General features: G+C 38.3%; 1 long non-coding RNA gene across 3 annotated transcripts; it reads left to right on the top strand.

The window, feature by feature from the left end:
- Window positions 1-902: 902 nt before the first annotated feature.
- Window positions 903-15,883, top strand: LOC137471468 (uncharacterized). Of its 3 annotated transcripts, XR_010997639.1 has the most exons (6): window positions 903-1,492; window positions 2,898-2,982; window positions 11,289-11,377; window positions 11,619-11,684; window positions 14,241-14,354; window positions 14,794-15,883. It is a non-coding gene; the product is annotated as an uncharacterized lncRNA (long non-coding RNA). The 3 variants fall into 3 exon arrangements; XR_010997640.1 differs by lacking the exons at window positions 903-1,492; window positions 2,898-2,982; window positions 14,794-15,883 and adding an exon at window positions 14,483-14,784 and having other exon boundaries at window positions 7,907-11,377; XR_010997638.1 differs by lacking the exons at window positions 903-1,492; window positions 2,898-2,982 and having other exon boundaries at window positions 7,909-11,377.
- Window positions 15,884-20,118: the final 4,235 nt, after the last annotated feature.

Genomic DNA, 20,118 nt, shown 5'->3' with positions numbered 1-20,118 from the left:
GTTTGGATCCCCTAGTAGAATAAATCTCAAGTTCATTAAGGGGAGTGGTAGGTTGGGATGCTTTCCATCCTTTACGCATTATGGTCACTGTGGCCAGAGTTGTTACCTGTCCTTCTCCTTTGCCTGCTGAAGAAATTCAGCTCTATGTGAATATTCTTGATTGTGTTCTGCTGGTATAACTCTATCTCCGTGGTTTCAGTTCTTCTTGGTACCCCTGTTATCAAAAGTAAAAATGCTGCTCACTTTGTTTTTGCTTCTTCAGTCTCCCTCATTTCTTCTACTGTAATGCCACATCTGTACCTTTTGTTTGTCCTTTTCTGTCTTTCGGTCTGCGAAGCTGGTTTTGTGCAAAAACACCATGCCACAGCAAGAGCCAGCAGTGATGCAGTTGCCCCAGTGCTAAGCTGATAACACAGAGAGAGCTGAAACATTTCTACTTTTGTGCTTTGAACTCATTCTCAGAGCTGGTTTCATGATTTGTCTCATTAGTATTGATTTGCTTTGTACTCTTGAGTGCAATTGCTCATTTGATAAGAGTTAGAGAAGCTACATCTCCATTTTTCCCTAGCTTAAGCATAGCAGCAGTAATGGCCCCCTCTCCCTGTTTTTTCCTTGGCAAACTTCCCAGAAAGATGTGTACTTAATTGTAATTTGCTCTCTGTGGTCAGCAGCAATATCTCATCTTTTAGTATCTCAACAGCACCACTGTATTTAACTCTGTGTGTGTCTGATCTCATACAGAGTAACCCTGTATTTCAATTAGGCTGACTATATGCAGCAGAGATGTTCACATTTATTGTTTGTACAATTAATTCCTCTGTCATTTGCTGCTTCATTTGCTTTTCATGACTTAAAAACAAACAAATAAAAAATAACCCACCACTTTCTTCTGGAAAAATATTATCATTTTCTGGGGAAGGCTTCATCTGTGCATCTCGTGTGTCTTACTAAAGCTGGTTTTGAATTTTAGGTAGACAAGAAATTTTCGGTCAAAACTCTTCAAAAGAAACTATGAAATGTCCAGATCATAAATCCATGAGGGGCACAAAAGTGGGAATATGAGACCTGAAATATGTAATATGAGTCTTTTAGTCCAACATCGTCTATTTCCATCCTGGTGCTAAATATACTGCTGACATCCTTGCAAGAAAAGAAACACGCTGGGCTTGGACATCAGTGTTTTTGGCAGAGCAACAGGGACTCTTAGTTTAGGTTTAGTTTCATTTCTGTAAATTTCCTTGATAATGCATGAAAAAGAAATGACAAATTATTGTATTTGTGACTTTGGTGGTGACGTTTGGCAAATACCAGATCATCTTAATAAAATGTTGAATTTTAAAGCCAACGCTTCAATTAAAAAATATATTTCATATAAATAACTGTGACAACTTTCATTCCAGGTACGTTTCATACTCTTCAGGAACTCCTGTCCTGCATAAGAAAAATAAAACTTTCATCTGAAGTGCATTAATAGCTGTTGTAAAGTAAGAAGGTATTCCCAAAATTTCTAACTTGCCTGCAACATTTGATCAGCTAAGTCAGCAATCCTTTGCTAGCCACTGTTGGATTGTATTTTATGTGGAAGACAGATAACCATACCTGTGTGTCCTGGAATGAGCCTTTCCCTACTGTTGGTCATGTGTAGTTTGTTTTTTCATATCTCTAACCTCACGGAATGTAAGGAAAAGTGATAATGTTGAAAAAAGCCAAGTTGAAACAAATTCAAGCTGAAATTCAACTAAAAACTCTACTTGATTTTTTTTTTTTTTTGGTGTGTGTGTGTAAAAATAGGATGTTGATATTGAAATATTATTATCCATCTTTTCCAGATTTCATGTCTTTTACCTACCCTGATCTTTCCCATCCAGTTTTATAATCATGCTTGGTCATCCCCAAACTGAATTTTTGGGGAAGTGTGTGATTTGCCACTTTGAACAAAAAATCCATTCAGTTTTGTAAATAGCACCTCATAAGGAGTTTGCGGTAGCTTCTGAAATATTCCTGTTTTAATGACAGGACTTCTGGTTTTGAGCTTTTATATGTAACTCTGCTTTGTTTGACAATACTTAACTAGAGATGATTCCTGATAAAAACATTGATTTAGCTTTACAGCAAGCTTTTCAAAATCTCTTTTAGAATCCCTTTCAATTGCCGTTCAATGAATAGCTCAACTCTCTTTTAAAGGCTTTTATCTCAATGTTCTAGTTAATTAATTTAAAACTCATCTTTAATGAGTTTTAAAATATTACATATTGGATGTAAGTTGCTTATGAAATCAAGTAGTTTTTGTTAATGGGATTTATTTCAACATGTTTTTTATAAACAGTAAGTTTCATTAAATAATAATGAATGTATCACAGAGTAGTAATACATTTTATACTTTTTTTAATAAGACTTAAAATGTGGATCCTAGCCACTTACATGTGGATTCCTAGCATCTGAATCTGGTGTACATCCCAGGGGTAAAGGACCAGCATGTGCCACATGTCAAACATGGTGGGTCATGGCTCTGGTGTGGGTGTGCCCACAATTGTCTGATTGAGCATTGCTGTGCCCCTTCTTCTCCAACGGCAGAGCCTCAAGTGGGAGGACCACAGCATCAGCTTTCCAGAGGAGCATCCTTCCCCCTGGCCTCTGTGGGAGACACTTGCCCCTGTTCGGGACCTCCCATGAGGCTATCACCTCCCAGGGGATTGCACAGCTGTGCACTCGCTGTGTCTGTCAGGTTGAGATCCTAACTCCAGGGTGAGGAGGTAATGCTGCCCTGGAGATGCCCGTGGGCAGCATCACTGTGAGGCCAATCATGGCAACGTGATGAGAATTATAAGTCTTCTCTGTGTTAGACTAGGTAGGATTTATAAATTTGTGAAGTTCTCCTTTTGTTTTTTCCATTCTAGGCCCTACAGTTACCTTACTGTTAGCTGATTCCAGAGAGCCACCTCACTATTCTGAGTTGAAATTTCTCCATCTCCAAAATCAGAGGTAAGGCTCAAAGTATCTTGAGACAGTGGGATGAAATGTACCATGGTTATTATGGTTATACTGCTCACTATTAATATTAGAAAGGGAGATAAACTGTTCTTATATTCAGAAAGAATTAAATGCCATGAAACTAGTGGAATTGTAACAATAGCATGAGGAATGCTGGTAAAATACCAGCATGACATGGCTTGAGTTAGAAGTATTATATTTTTTGCCACATGTTAGAAACCACTAACTCTGGTGGCTACTGTAACTTATTAAGAATTGTATGGGAATCTGTTTTCAATATCTGTGATTTAAAAATATCTTGGAATGTAACACTGGAAAAGAAAAAGAAAATATATTTCCTGAAATCTGCCTCAATGCCATTTTTTCACTGTCCAATTTCTGCTGTTCTGGTTTTCTGGATTTTTTCCTTTGTTGGTTCTTTTTTTTTTTTTTCCTTTCTTTTTTTTTAAATTATGATTTTATACACAATTTCATCATTTTCTCAAAGAACTGACATTCATCAGAGGTCACATGCTGAAAATCACCTGTGTAGTTATGCATGCTTTGTTTTATTTTCAAAGAAACAATTAAGCATTTCAAGAAGAATTAATCTTTCTGATTTCTGTAGTACAAAGTAGTAAGGAAACTTGAAGTGTTTTCCCTGTGCTTCTGCCATCTATAGATTTTTTTGTAAGTATTTCAACATTACAGCTGAAAGGATCTGATTAAACATGCTAGGCTTTTTACAGTTCCTATGGCCTCTACTTAAAGTGCATTAAACACTTAGATCTCAGCCTAAGTAAACTGGAATGGATGCTTTAAAATAAGGCTTATCTTCCATTTTGTAAAAAGGAAAACTGTAGAGATACTAATATCATCATGGCCACTTTTCTTCATAAAGAAGGGAAGCAGCTTTAACTCATGGACAACATCGTTTCTGCCCAGTGGTCTTGAAAGCTGAGTGAGAAGAACAGGATATCACTACTGAGTCAAATTTTTAGCTTGGTACAGATTTCCTCTGTGGCTTAGAGCAAGTTATTTCTTCCTCACATGTTTTAGCTTACCAGCTATATAAAACCTTTGAGGTGCATGTGCTTGCAAAAATGCTTTAAAGAGGTGAGGTGAAAGTTTAGAAGTTCTTTAAAAGAAGCTTCTCTGAGGTCTTCGCCTGCTTCCGTATTTGTCAGTGAAAGTTTTATCATAGGCTTAAGTGGCTAGACTTGGGTTAGAATAAATTTTCGTTTACATTAGTGACTTCATGCAGGTATTTGTATTAACAAGGCTTTTAGTCTCCCTGACACCTCATTCAAATTAGAATTGGATTCTCCTGAGCTCTGAAGCATTCAGTAAATTTAATTACCCTGATTTTTCTCCTTTCACCGATCAAAGAACATATGTTCTGTCATCCTCAAATCATACATAAGAAAGCTGCTCATACCTGAAATGTCACCATATTTAACTGGTTTTTTCTAAAGGTGGCAAGATCCAGAGTTTCTGAACCTCAAGAGGAATGCTTTCAGACATTATTCCCTTTTAAAAATAAGGGATTCTGGCCTCAAAAGCATCACTACCCTTAGACATGATATGGAAGTAGGTGTGAGTGTGTTTATAGGCTGTAGATGATTCAGTAGGACTTGCAGGTTAGTTATCCCAGCCTGAGAGCCCTTTAGGCCTTCCAGCAAGGTGTTCTGGTCAGGAGGTGAGGAACAGCAGGGTGTACTAGTACCCATGTCTGCTTCTGAAACTGATATTGCCAGATTGTCCCTGACAGGGCCTGACAGGTTCAGCATCTACATGGGTCTATGTACTGGTGGTGAGCTGACTATCTTCTCCTGCTGATTGATCCTGGGTGTCCCATTCACCTGTTGGCTTTCTCAGGTGTGTGGTGGGGTATTTGTTGTTTTGCAAGGTTTAGGTGGGTAGCTTGTGTGGCCAGAGGTTTGGCCATATACAGACTGTCCTTAGTTGCTTCCTCAAGGTCACTGTGCTCAACTTCTCATTGAGCTTACTATGGCCTGAGCGTCAATCTTCTGGAGCTGGCTGAAGCAGATAGGACCTGAATGATAACAGGCAGCAGCCCAGGAGCACGAGGTTTCCTGCTGTCCTAAAGACCATGCAAATATTTCATGCAGGAGTGGCTTTTCTCTAGGCTGCACATCAGTGCAGCTGTACCTGAGAGGACAGTTCCACCAGAGAACAGGCTTGTCTGTCTACTTCTGTCAAAGCCTGCAGTTACGTGTTCCAGGTACACATTTAAGTATGTGGCATCCTCCAGTTATGATCCAGTGGGAGAGACAAATCTAAATGCAAAAACAGGTATCCCAGCAAGTTCAAACTTTTCTCAAAGTCAGGTGACTTTTGAACAGGACTTGTGACTCTTGAACAGGAGCAATATTTCCAGGTGGTTTGTATATAGTAATAATGCTTAGCAGCAAATTATCAAGTAGACAGATGGAGGCACAATAAAAAAAACTTGCAAGTACATTATTCTGATTTGGGAAATTTTATCCTCATTGTCAGGAAAACAATTCTCCTAGATGGACTTGATAGCATAAAAGCACTGCAATTTTAGTAATGTTATTTTGGACATCAGAACTTCAAAACCTAAAATGATATGAAGTGTTGGAACAAATATATGCATATTTTGGTGTTCGTGGCTTTACAGAATTACTCACACTTCCTTTATTTAAGAAAACAACCACATTTCTCACTTAAAAGTGACAGTCCTACAGTGAAAAGAAAAACTGAAGTGCTCCTTGAACACAATGATCCCAATGCACATGCAGAGGTTAAAGGAATCACAGTTCAGAGGAAATAGCATAGTGGCAAAAAGCTACCTGGGAGAGGTCAGCTCTGGCGCAATTGTGAGTTTTATATTCAGTAGTCATAGCACTCCTTCTCTAAAACAACTTATTTAATTGTCACTACAAGGGATGAATGCTAGATGAAGCAGTTCTTTCAGAATTGGAATTGGCTGAGTTACTTTTCATGGGTGGAACTAGAGAAATGGTCAAAAACATTTGAATGGTCTTGGCACGTGTAGTACTGTGTAACTACAGACAAAATCTAAACAATTACATGGTAACTAGAAAGATGCATGCCAGGTTAGTAGTGTGAGAATGCCTTGGCAAATTAGACTAATTGACTGCATGGGACACATTCTGGTACAGCTCCCACTAGTCATATGAGCATGTTTGATGGGAATGTGATGTGTCTGGAAGCTTGAGCAAACACAGTCTGAACCAAGTGCTCATCCTGTTAGTAGAAAAGACTCCCAGAGTCATACTATCCTGATCCAGCTTTCTGTGTGTTCATGCATCCTGTTTTCTGAGCCATGAAGCTGCAATGACCAGTCCCTTGCAGTCAGTTGTTCAAAGACAGGATAAATGTGTGTTTAGAGGAATTTGCAGAAGCTATCAGGTGCTCAATACTTTTGATTTAATTAGCATTTTGTGAAAATCCAACCCAGGGCTAAGTCTACCAGAGAATTTCTGTGTTCTAATGCACCCTGTAGAATTTATCCAGAAAAGATGTACTGTACTGTGCCAAGGACCATGACTGGGTACCTTGGGAAGGAATGTACAAAACTCTGCACATACCAAGGAAGAACCTGTTAGTGGGTAGAAATTGGAGGAAAGGTAGACTTAGCTCACTTTACCATTTTCTGCGTTCAGGTTGCAGTTCAGCCTCCTTTATTTTGAGGTTCTCAGCCATGAACTGAGTGACACGGCTTGGTGCTGCATGGCTAACAGTCTGCTGTAGTTACCCAATGTAGAAACAGCTTCCCAAAGTATTTTAGCCAGTTTTAGACCCCCCATCAGCTCCTAAAAGTACTTCATTTTCAAAAATGGCAATTCACAGCCTACTGTCCTTTTCTCCAGGTTGTCTTCATTCTCTTTGAAATAAATCTCTCCTTCCTTGTCTTTACTTAAGTATCTTGGTGTGGTTACAAAGACACCAGCCTCCCAACTCAGTGACATTACTGATTCTGATGTACTATGCAATTTCTTTGCTCTATAGAGTCAGTCTCTCCAACCGTTGTCTCAACAATCAGTGTCATTCTTTTTTGGAGCACTGATATTTTTCAGCTCTGCAGCTCTTACATTTTCTAGAATGATGAAAGGCCCACATAATTGGCTACTATAACAATTTATACAACATAATCCATGAGAATATACATAATGAGAAAGGAAAACTTTAGTCTTGTTTGTGTTCTTTTATGGTTATATGCAGAAGTACTGTAACTGATTTCAGATACTTGTTTTACAATGTTCTCTAAATCTTGAGCTATGTAAGAAAATTGATGGTAGGCTTGTAAAATAAGGTCCACAGTATGCTGTTGTGATTAGTTCAATCATGTTAATTCCAGGAAGTTTAAACTGACCTCTTTTTGTCTGAAATAGAGAGTAAATGAAAAAGAGATAATATTTGATTATTCTCATTAGTTAAGCAAGCAAACAAGAAGTGACTCAAAGCATTGTGAGGAAAAAAATTAGAATTATATATCAGGGGAAAGTTTATAAACATAAGAACTCACAGCCAAGGAAACCAGCTGACAAATGAACCTTTGGAATCAGCACTGCTGAACATATTCAGGGCTCAGCTAGACATCCATCTATCAAAAAAGGATAAGGAAATCAGTCCAGCCACAATGTAGGGATAATACAAAAGAGTTTCCTGCCAAATTTCTGCCCCAAATAATGTATGATTTAGTTGGAATGGAAAAGGAAAGCACTTTGGCTTGTTAGATCTTTCTCTGATAAAATTTTCTTTATTGTAACTGGAGTGTGTATATTTTGCTCTAGTTTCAGACACATAGACTAGCTTAGAATGTTTTTATTTTTTTGAATTTAAAAAATTGATATCTTTAGAATAAAAAAAACCTCTTAGAATGAAAAATTGTCTCACAATATCTTTTTTTTTTCACAGCAATTTTCCAGATGTATTCAGATTACTCATACCAAGCCTGAGGAAAAACTGTCAGTAAGGTATTTATTTTTTGCAGGCTTTATTAGAGGTATGAAGGATGGTAAGACTGGAGGGTTAGGATAATAAGGTTATAAAGGCATGGTTAGCTTTTTACCTCTATGTCACAACTTCAAATACAAGCCAAGAGGGATATTTCCCATTCATTACTCTCAGTGACTGTTCAGATGGGTGGTAATGACCTACTTCTAGTGGGTAGGCAGGCAACACTCATACAGTGGAGAGCTCAAGACTAAACTGAGCTGGCAGACTGAGGCTACTGCTGGGGTTCAGATTTTTAAGGATATCTTGACATTCAAGTAGTTGCCTCTTGCAGTTTTGAGGATTTTGAAAGCAGTCACCTTGAGCTGAAGTAAGCAGAGTTAAGACACCTAAGTTCTTTACAGAAAGCTAAGTATACGTTTATCTGGAGCACTGAACACCTTCAAAATTGTAACCTAGCACCTTCACCAAGTTTTCCATGAAACTCTGATTCACCACTTTTCCATGCCACCTCAGTAAGTGTCTGATTTTCCCATTGTTTATCCCAGCACATGCTGTAAAGGAGAAGATGGATGGCGGTGTGCTGGCTCTCAAGTGCTCTGCTGCAAGTGCAGTCTTCTTTCAGGGCAATGTCTTCCAAAGCATCAGTCATATCAGAGAGACCAGCCTGGCACAGAGATGAAGCAGATACAGTTTTAAAGAGGCTGTTTCAGAAATAGAATTAGACTTAAATAACAAATGCATCTTCAGATTAGTACTGAGTTTCTGCAGATGTAACACAGAATTTAATATTTTCAAGACATAAATACCTTGCATTCCCTAATTTATACTGTAAAAATTAATGCTAATTTCTAAGATGTGTTGTAGAGTTGATCAAGGCTAGTTCTCAAAAGCAAGTCTGCCACGTTATCACTCCATTATGAAAAGGTGTCACATGATGTAGGAAAGGGAAGTATGAATATCTGCTATCTGATGTACATGATTGAAAAGGAAAATCACAGAGTGAAATCATCAAGCCACATTAGCCAAAGAGAACAGATAAGTAAGGGTATAACACTGGAACTGTGAACAATCAAGCAGAGATTACACCTGTGTGGAATTGTGCATGTTTTTTAGAAGTGACCTAAAATGTTGGCAGTAGAAAATTTTAAAAATCTAGCACTGCTTATCAAAGAAAATTTTCAAAATGCTGTATGGATAGGATAATAATCATTAATGTATATTAAAAGAATGCTATTTTTGGGTGTCACTTGAAACTTCTCTACAAATGACACAACTTAGAAGCAAGGAAATTAATTGTCCTGGGCTCTGATTTGACTCAGGTACATTTGTGCATTTTTTGCCCTTCCACCCAGCTTCTTGCCACAGCTGTGATGGCATCCCCAGCTGTGTCCCACAGCTCTCACTGCTGCCCTACCAGCCTGCCCTGGCACCCAGCACACCCTTCTCAACCAACACAGGCAGCAGCTCCGGCATGTGCTGGTCATCTCCTCTCTCTTCCCTTTTGAATGTTTCTGTGAAACTGCATGTGCTCGAGTTTGTAAATATGGACACCAGATAAAACTCTAGAAACATTCATCATCAGAAAGCTTGCTTTTAAATGTGTCAGAGTCTCTATTTGCTGTGTTCCTTCCTCCTCTACCATCGAGAAACCACAATGACAGGAAGAGTGCACCATTTCCTCCAAAGTGACCCATTGCTGCTCTCACTATCTCACATTAACCTAGAATCTGCTCTTTCAGTGTGCATGCACTTTCAGCTGCACAAAATGCAGGACTGACTTGTACATTTTAAGTCAATGAAATAGGACATTTTGGTAGGGGAAATAATCAAATTAGGTTATCACAAAACAAAAGCTTTTATAGTTGACTGTTCAGGCAGTGCTGCTGACTGCTGAGCTAGCTCTTAGTAAGAATGTGCAAGTTGTGCTATTTTTACTTGCTACTTGTCTAGTACTGGACTCGTTTAGAATAATTTATTCTTGCATATAGAGGTATATATCTAGCAACAAGAATTTAGAGGAATTTCCTGTAGCTAACAGAATTGTCACAAGAATTCATTGAGAAGGAAGAGTGAATACCATGCTAAAGGAAGCTTTGAGTGGACTTTAAAAAAAAGGCCCAAATACATTTGACATTCCCCTCAAAATACTTACATTTTCGCCTATGAAAAGCACACTTCATTACCCTTGTCATGCCACATCATAACTTCTTGTTAACTTGTTGTGCTTTACCCACTCATCTAGTTCAGTGGTTTTTATTCCCTGGTTTTCAGCCACTACCCTTCTCCCACTTTCATTCTTTGCAGTTTGCACACAGACACCATCTGGCTTCACCCCTGGGGCTTCCTAGACAAGGACAATCTAGTTAGCCTTGTGAAATCCAAACCCTAGGCAAAACAAAAACTGTAGAAAACTTCCACAAGACAGGCTTTGTCACTACTCTGTGAGGGGCAGCTCCATTACCCAGAGAAGCTGTTAGAACAGAAATCACACCTTAAGCACTAACTTATCTTCTCAACCATCTTACTCTTTCCCCCAAACTTTTCCTTTCAATTTACTGGAATTACTGCCAGTCTTTTCTGGTCAAGAGAAAGTTTGACCACTGTGTGTGTAATTACAGAACTTCTGAGTAGAACATCATGTAAGAAAGTCTGTAAAATGCTTGGAGTAAAGTAGATTAAGAACAGATTTACTAAAGAAATTAGGAAGTCATTCCAGTGTTCTGTTCTAAATAACATAGTGAAAATAAATCTCTGAGGCAAGATTCTGGACAAAGTAATTTCTTTGAAAAGAGACCACAAGTTTCCTTGTCTTAATGCAGAAAACAGAAAGAATTGGACTTGGTTTGGGAGTCTCAAAATGCTGGTCCTTTTGAACAATGTGGACAAGTACAGAATGTTGTCCAATGTATTCATCCTTGAACAGAAAGAAATCAAATTTCTCTGTACTCTGACTGTCTCATAGGAGCTGAAAAAGAAAAGAACCCATCCCTTTCTTTTTTTATGCTTGCCATGCTCCAAAGTTTCTAAATGAATTTATCTGGGCAAGGCATTTTGATGCGTGCATCTGTTTTGCCCTGAGAAATCATGGTCCAGTTGCACAGTTCAGTGGTTTTGAGCCAGATATTCTTTTATTTCAGGCTTTGGGAATCTAAAGTCAGTAGGCAAATGCATATTTCTACAGTTGCATTTCACTAGTGATGGCCACAGAGTGGAGATTAAGGTAAGTTCACAATAACACAGCCATCCCAGCTTCTAACCTTCTTCTTGTAACCACCCAACTTCTGTCTTTCATGGTTGTGTTCTGTTATTTCTCCTGACTTGCCAGTTACTCCTGTGTGTCTTCACAGGAAAAATGCACATCACAGTCCTGCTCTGACAACATAGGCCCAGGGAAATAAAGAAGAGCAATTTTTCCATTATTGTAATCTGCAAAATGGTAAAAATACAATCATTCCCTTCTCTGTTTGTAGTCAGAGGATTGAAGGGGAGAGTGTATGGAACAGTGGCTGGGTACCAGTGATATAGATGTTAACTTCCAATCTTGTTAAAGGTCCTGTGAAAAGCAGCTTATATTGCTGTCAGCCCTCAATATGACTGAGGTTGAGTGATATTTAGATGATAAAATACTCTCGTGTAAGAAGTAGGTAGCATATTAAATAAGCTTTTTTGCTTCACAGAATTCCCCATTGGAAACCACAATTTCACTTTGGTTTGATGAGCATGCCATGATGGCCTTGGGGTAGGTTTACCTTTTGTAATGAGTGAAGAGTAAAAGTAGACTGTGTACTGTTAGCAGGGAGCAATGTAATACCAAATTTCAAATTTTGAAGTCAGAATATTTCAAATTTTGCAGTCTAGAACTGGCTTTTTATTATATTTTGAGGTTTCTTCTAAAATGGTGGCCTTTCCAGTCAGCAGAGGTAAGTCTTGCCAGTGTTCTTGTGTCAGTTAACAAACTCAGTTATTTATAAATGATCTTAGAAAGGTGACCTTTAAAGGGTGAGATATAAATCAGCAATCTCTGTTTCTAATCACGGTGGATGCACAGGTTCTTTTTGAGTTGTAATGAAGAAGTTTGGAGCTGGGGACGACAAATATTTGAAGTAATTTTGATGTTAATTTTTCAAATTTCCAAGGTATCTAAGATGTAGCTAATGATAATTGCAGACGTTGTCTGTTTCTCCCAGCATGTGGCATGAAAGTGGTGTGGTCACAGAACTATGCATTAGTTACACGGTGTCAACACGTCAGCAAGTGGTATGGCAGAGAGCCAGATTAAATCACTTCTGATTTTAAATACAGGACACTGAATAATGATGTTGTGTCACACTTGAGGACACTGGAATCTGGCAAATCAGCAGCAGCTTAGTGTGTCAAGCTCATTTGGATGGCTTCTTCCCTTCCTGAATGGTCACAGAATCAAAATCAAGGTTCAAGGAAACTGTATAAAGTTGGAATTGTTTTATTTCCTTCCAAAGCAAAAGATTGTACCCAGGAAACATACACTTTCTGTTTGCTTTCTATAAAGATGTGTCATGAGGTCACTGCCCTCATGCAGGAATGTTTGCACCTGAGAATGGGCAATGGTGCATGCCTGGTGCATGTTTGCCATTAATCTTTGTTGCGTCTGTAAGTAGCAAGTCTGGTATGATTACTTTCATCTATTAGTTTTTTGCAGAATCTACTGCATCAGGTCTGCCATCTCAAACAGGAAGTGTATTTTTGAGAGACAATCACAATGTGTAGAATAGGGGCTTCAAGGATTTGAGGTCTTCCAAGAAAATCTTGGGCGCTGCTCTCAACCGTTGCTTCTGCACCAGCTCTGATTTCTGTATAACCCCTGGAGCTGGTTCACCTTGCCAGCTGGTAGGAAACCAATTCAGCAAAATAAAAACATAGATAGCTTTCTGTTGGTTTAGCAATCCAATTAAATTCATCGAGGAGCCATGTGAAAATCAGAAACTGGAAAGGAAGGGATGGGCCTGCATGTCAGGGAAGAAAGGATGCATGGGAACTGAAGGGAGCAGAACTGTTAGATGAAGTTTACCATATTGTGAAAGCTCACCCTAGAATATTTAATGGACAGGGAGGGAGCTTTTAGAAGGTTAAAAGAAGCATCCAAAATACTGGGATTCATTTTGCCTTGTCACCATAATACCCTTTTTATGAAGCTAGAAATATGTATGCTCATGAAAACCCTTTGCTTTTTTATTTTAAAATATAATGCAACCGTTGGAGTCTGTGCACAGTTCTTTCAAGTTAAATGCTTAGTTCAACATTCCACTTCCATTTCATGGTAGAAAATGTTTTATATGAAAGCATCTTTAACCTTTCAGAAGGGTTCATTTACTGTTACGTTTGGTATCAGCTTTCCAAAAAAATGCAGTCTGCGTTTGGCATATTACAGATTCTGGTTTTAATAGTGGTTTAGGGAAAAAAAGTAAGATGGCGTAATTCAGAAATAAAATACTGCAACAGAATTCTCTCTATACATGAATGCACCCCATGAGCGAGTGGTTTAAAGTCAGTTTGATCACTTAAAGGCAAGACATGGGCTCAAGCTATCTAGGAACCAGCTGGTAACAAATAACACATTCAACTCTCATCCACAGGAAACTGTTAGTTTGCCTTTTTATAGACAACTACAGCTCTACAGCTCCTGAAGCACAAGGGAATTTCATATGGACTTGGAAAGAATTGAACACCTACCATATGCACATAAGGAAGGGTAATAAAGATGAAAGACCAGAACTGAGCTTTAATTTCTATTTTTCTTCTTTTGATTTATCATCTGCTTCTGCATTGCTACAATTTTCTTTGGCCTAAAATTAGGGAGAAGATGCTTGAATTGCGTAGTTTGATCAAATCAGTCAAACTTAGGCTTCCATCTCACCAGTGTAACAGATGCTAAACATGAAACCTTAAAGTACATGCTTGCTTTCTTTATGTATTTATTGTGCATTCATTTCTGAAGTGCTGACTGCTGTAACAATCCCCTGCAGTGGGCAGTTCCTGGCCATGGGTTGCTGTAGTCATGGTGAGATGGGCATTGAGCTGGTAGAGCTGTATCAAGGTGAATCTGAACTAGAGTGAGGGCTGACTCCTTGGGTGCAGGGCCATATAAACATATCTGAGTCTCCTTTGGGACCTCAGCAGGTCCTCTGCAAGTGCTTCAGGACTATCTCAGCTGTCAGGTTGGCTCAGGAGTCACTGCACCATGGTTCATTGCCATGTACGGATGTATTCTGGGAGTTATCCTCCACAGGAATTCTGCTGTCAATAACCACTTCTTACAGAAGAAAAGGACCTCAGACAGGCCTGGCCATGAGTGAGACAATAAAGGCTAATCCTCTGTGCTGCTGAGCCTCAGCTTCTAATAAAGGACTCAGAACTTGTAAGCGTAAAGCTTCAAAGTAAGTACAGATTTGCAGAGGGAGGGCAGATAAGGGGGCTGTAGCCCACCCATCAAGACCACCTGGTCTTAATAAATGGTAGCAGACTTTGTGCCACATGCTCTTTCCATATCCTACTGGTCTTCCAGGGAGTGAGATTTCCAAGAATGCTGCTGGCAATGTATGTATCAAAGTCGGGTGCAAAACAGAATCTGCCAGTCACACACAATGGTTTTTGTCACCCCTGGAAATGCAGCAGCTGAATCTGACCGTGATGGTCAGAAGCTGAACCTTAGTAAAATAACACTTAGGATATTTAATATCTGATGATGAATGCATATCCAGTACTTTGAAGATGGAAAGATCTGCAAAAATGCAGACTATTATTTTATCTGGAAATGTGTTCTGTGGCATCCCAAAGAGCATTCACATTTCTTATTCCTTTTTTGTGCATGTGCAGCTCTCATGAACTTTCAGCTATGAATCCGTATGGGAATAATTTCATTGTGAGAAGGCGGCTTCCATTCTATCCTGAAGAAAGCTGCATGAAAATCACAGAAAGCTACAGAAGAAAGTACCAGTCATTGTTTGAAAGCATTGTGGCCTATGGATATAGAAAACAGAACATGGATTTGCCTCCACATTTTATAAGCTTCTAGAAACATGAATGAATGAGAAACAAATGCAAAAATTTGCTTAAAAAAAAATCTTAAAACTTTGTTGCTTTTACAATGAACAGACCTGGCAAAAAAGACATTTATTTTCTTGAGTATCAGTGTTTAAACAGGTAGTGCTATTCCCAGTATTTTCTGGTTGCCAGCTCCTCAGTTACTCCTCAGTTGCTAACAATTAAGTTATCAGCCACTGGGACAAATTATGAAGAGGAGCAGTGAGCTTACCATTTCTTGAAATCTGCAAACTGAGAGGGCTTGGTATGCCTTAGCACACAATGGATACACAGCTGGGTGAAATTATATTGTTGTGCTACAGGGAAGTACATGAAATATCCTATGTGGTCCTTTCTAGCTTTAAGAGCCATAGTCTATATTTCACAAAGACCTTACAAAGAACTCTTAGAAGTAGTGATAACCACAGCACTAATCTGAATGCATCTTCTGATTTTGGGTTGATTATGCCAAATTATTTAAAAAAATACAGACTGTAATGTTTCTACATGTTTCTGTCACAACAACTCATATTACTAGCATTATTTTACAATATTGGAAGTTTGGTTTTGGTGACTAAAGAGACCCTTCCTCTTCCCAGAAGAGCAGAATGTACTTTAGTTCATGAAAGTGTGTATAAACAAGCATGCAGGCTCCTGCTTCCCTACCTGATCTAGTGTAGTCAATAAAATCAATAAATGAGGCTCACTCAGTGAAATAAAAGACAACCCATGAAGGAACTCTGAGGATATTTCTTATTATTGTAGATGATTTTTAAATCTAAACTTCCATTTTCTTCTCCTTGTAGGATAATCTAGCACACTGTTTAAAAGAAGATTTTTTTTTCCTATAGCAGACCTGCAGTTGAAAAGAGCTTTTTTTACCCCCTCCAGATTTTAAGAATTTTGGGTCATCAGACACTGCAGAAACCTAAATTCAGTGGGAGAGTTGAAAGTTTGGTAAAGGCATGCCTGACTGACCAGCTGGACATGAGAAGAACTAGTTCTTCAATGCTGACTGGGTTTGGCAGCACAGCTAGGACTGCATAGTTGGGATGTCCTAGATAATCCTAGAAGAACTGAAAAAACATCATGGTACAGCTTTTCAACCATTTCGGGGAAGGTTGATGATTTTGTATCCAAAATGGATATGCATAGTTCCAGAGGGAGTTTTTAAGGTTTTAGATTGTAGTCAGTGGCTAGTTACCTTTGTGTCTGTGTCTAAACTCCCTTAGAAGAAGATGTAGCCATCTTCTTCTATATATGTACGTTGTGCCTAAATAAGTATCTCAGCTGTCCCTCAGGTGAAGGTGAAGGGCTGTTGTCAAACTTGCTTTAGCCAAACACACTGGGTCAGTCAGATACAGTGATGGGACCACAATATGAAAGAACCCAGAGGAAATTTGATAGTTTGTCCTATAGAAGCACTCAGATTGCTTTATCAATCAGTCTTTTCTGGTCTTAAGTTTCATAAATTTATAACCTGAACTGATTCAAATAATTTCAACTTCTACTTGTTACTGTGCTTTGTGCTTTTCTGAGAAGATGATTGGAAAAGATGGATGCTGAAAAAGAGGAGTTCAGCCTCTAACTGATCTTAAGTTTTTCAAATATATTATCCTTTAAAAAACCCCACAACTCAGTTTGCCATAATAGTTCCAGCATCAACAGTCATTAACCTATTTTCCTTGCATTGGGCATAATAAAATATAAGTGCATATATTTAATTATTTGATTTTATTAATCTAAAAGAACATTTTGGGATTGTTTTGCTTGAAGTAACTCCATTTTAGTCCCCCAAGGGCTAGCTGTGTAGTTTTTGTCCAAAAAAGTATAGTACTATAAAATAAATTAAAAAGGTCTCTAAACATTTAAAAGGTTGGAGAACTAGATTATATTTCTATTCATCAGGGGTATTCTCAAAGGTAATTTTTGAGCTGCACTGCAAAGAAACGGGAAGAGCTTGAACTGCTAATGTGCCCTTTGCTGTGTAAGCATACAGAACAGTTTTTTTGTCCTACAAGTATTCTGTTGATTTTGAAATTTTAGGCCTGGCATGGTACTCAGTGAATATATGAGTGACTTAAGAAACAAACAAACATATTTCAATTTAATGGTGACCCATTTTTTCTTTTTTTAACCTTTAATATAAACTAAATTAAGTTTCAACAGGAAAAGATGTTTTCAACCGCAAACCCTAGAGTTTTTGTTTTAAAAATGTTGAAATGACATATTTCTAGAATTTCAAAACCTGGGGCTTTTCCTTTTTTTTTTTTTTTTTTTTTTTGAGGACAGGAAGTTCTTATGGGAATAATTTCAATTTTGATGAATTGTCAGTTGTGACTGTGTCTCTTATGAAAAGCCTGTGTTTGCTTCCAACTCAAAACCCAGGCTCCCAATACTTTCCAGAAGTCTAAGGTATGATCCTAACATCCTATAACCTTAGTTACTTTACTGATGCACTATAATGAGATGTAGATTTTGGGCAACTATCTTTGTTCACTGGTGCAATAAGATAACAGCAAGAGTGGTCAGATATTAATTGAGATACTTCTTTCTCTACATCTGCTTGAGACTGGAATAGTTCTGTGGTTTGTGTTCCTAAGTTCCCCATATATGGTGTTTCATGTCAATTTTTGGTTCACAATTTGTAAACAAGTAGATAAAAGTTACATGTGTGTTAGAAATTAATTTCTTTAACAGGCTCCCCAGGGAATGGTCACAGCACCAGGCCTAACAGAATTCAAGAAGCATTTGGACAATACTCTCAGGCACATGCTGACTCTTGGGGGTGATCCTGTGCAGGGCTAAAAGTTGGATTTGATGATCCTTGTGCGTCCCTTCTAACCCAGCCTATTCTGTGATTCCTCAGGTAGATGTGCTGTCTTTTGTTATCAGGGATGAATCACACTTCTGATGAAAGCAGAAATTGGGAACTGCCCGCTTAAGTGCAGGTTGATAGCTTTTCAGGCTTGAAAATATCTCTACTCTGTTGTTTCAATCTTAGATGAGAAACAACTAAGAATAACTAAAATAGATAAGAAATTTAGCTAACAAGCTATATCACAAGTTTTCCATCAAAAATGGTGAAGGCAGTGTGTAGGAATTCCTGTCTTCTCTGGGGTTTCTGGTGCATTACTCAGTTGCAGGAAGTTCCAGCACAACCCATTCTGAAGCTCCAACAGTGTCAAGGATGCACTTGTAGATATATTTGGATTCTCAGGTTTCTCTTTACTTTCTCTTTTCATTTCTTTTCTTTCAAGCTAAGTTTTGAAATAATAACAAGTAGGCTGAGGTTCTTTTGGAGTCTGATTAACGTTGCCTCTGGGATCAAGATGTCTTCATTGCTAGAAGCTGAAAGGAAATGCATTGTCTCCACTGAAGTGTGTCTGTATATCCTGAGGAGGATATATTTATTATGAGGAGAACTCTTCTGAGCTGGAGGAATTAAGTGGTCTCTGCAAACCATCAGCACTCCTCTGTAGTCCCAGAGAGGAGTGATGCCTCATGATACATCTTTTTCCAATAGTTTTGAAAGATCTGTTCCATGATCCTTCCAGCCTTGGAAACCAGAGGTCTTTTCCATTTTCTGTGCCAAGACCTCCTTCCAGCCGTATTGCAAACTGGCAATACATGAAGAGCAGCTAGTGGAATATCCCATTAGCCTAATATATGACAAGATGAAATGCCCTGCTCCTATACTAGCCTTCATTGTCACAGAGCATTCTGTATTTCATCCCTTGCTGTCTGTGCTAATCAGTAGCACTCTTTTGCTATCCAGTTCATTTTGCATTGTTTCAAATCCCAAATTTGAAGCATAACACCAGTGTTATTTTTGGGCTGACTGAGCACCAGGCATTGTAGAAGATCAATGGAGATATTTTGGCAATGGAGTAGGGACCAACAGGGGTGTGTGGTGCTTGCTGCCCTTTGCACTTGGAGTTTTCACAGGAGGCAGGGCTGTGCTCCTCTTTCTGTCAGGCACAAACAGTTTGCGTTTGAAGGCACAGGAGATTTTGTTTTCCTGCTCCTCTCATGTCCCATGAAAGTGATTGACTGCACTTTCATTTTGAAACTGGAAAAGAAGCATATCAGCTTGTGGTTCTGCCACTAAAATTTGGTTCAATGGCAATTCTTGTTTCTGAATCCTGATGATCATGTGATTTTGCTGATGTGTGATTTTGTATCTGCAGACTCAGTAAAATTTCAGCAGCTATTATCTGACAGCAGTTTTACTCTCTCTCTTCATGTCTATGAAATAAGTACTTCTCTATAAAAAGAAGAATGCTTCTTGTACACAGCTGTATGGCAATTTAAAAAAAAGGCAAGTGTTTGGAGGCTAATGGTAATGGCATTTAACTGCATTATCTACTTGGCCTGATTACAGCTGAGTCCTAGCATGTCCTGAATCTACAGTTACATAAAATAAATGATAGAAGTCATAGAAACCTTGTTGAAAATAATGTCTCTGAACATCAAATAACCTCTCATAAGCCTAGTCTTTTATTCTGATCTTATACAGGTCTCACTGTTCAAAACCTCAACTGTGAATTCTCACTGTTGGTTCAGAATTAGGTTTGGTTGTTGCAACCTCATCCTATCATTGCCTTGCTCAAGTAATATATTAAATATTGCATAAATACTCATGCATGATTGTTGTCAATAGATAACATTCATTTCACAAATTGGAATAGTAACCTACAATCATAAGGATGGCTTGGGTTGGAAGGGACCTTAAAGATAATTTAGTTGTATTTTAGAATACAATGAAATGTATTTATAAGTTTAGAAGGCATATAACATTTTGCAATGTTGATTCAAGTACCAGCCAGAAGAAGGGGCAGGTGCTGATAAATAATATTAATAGTTAGGCTTAATTCTTCATTAGCAGAAGCACTTGATTCCAAATAACTTTATATAGGCAACATTCACTAAGAAACTATGCTCTTGACTGTTTCAGATATTTGAATATATATATATATATATATATATATATATATAGTACAAGGTGAATACAAGCCCTTTCTCTTATTAGGAAATAACAAACTTGACACTTGAAGAAGGACCTAGTGTTTATGCTGGAACACTTTTTTCCCCCACCTTTGGCAGCACACCTTCTAG

Source organism: Anomalospiza imberbis, chromosome 3 (genome assembly GCF_031753505.1).
Source record: "Anomalospiza imberbis isolate Cuckoo-Finch-1a 21T00152 chromosome 3, ASM3175350v1, whole genome shotgun sequence".
NCBI classification, from domain to species: domain Eukaryota; kingdom Metazoa; phylum Chordata; class Aves; order Passeriformes; family Viduidae; genus Anomalospiza; species Anomalospiza imberbis.
The sequence above is the reverse complement of the archived record's forward strand: the minus strand, read 5'-3'. Positions and strand labels throughout refer to the sequence as shown.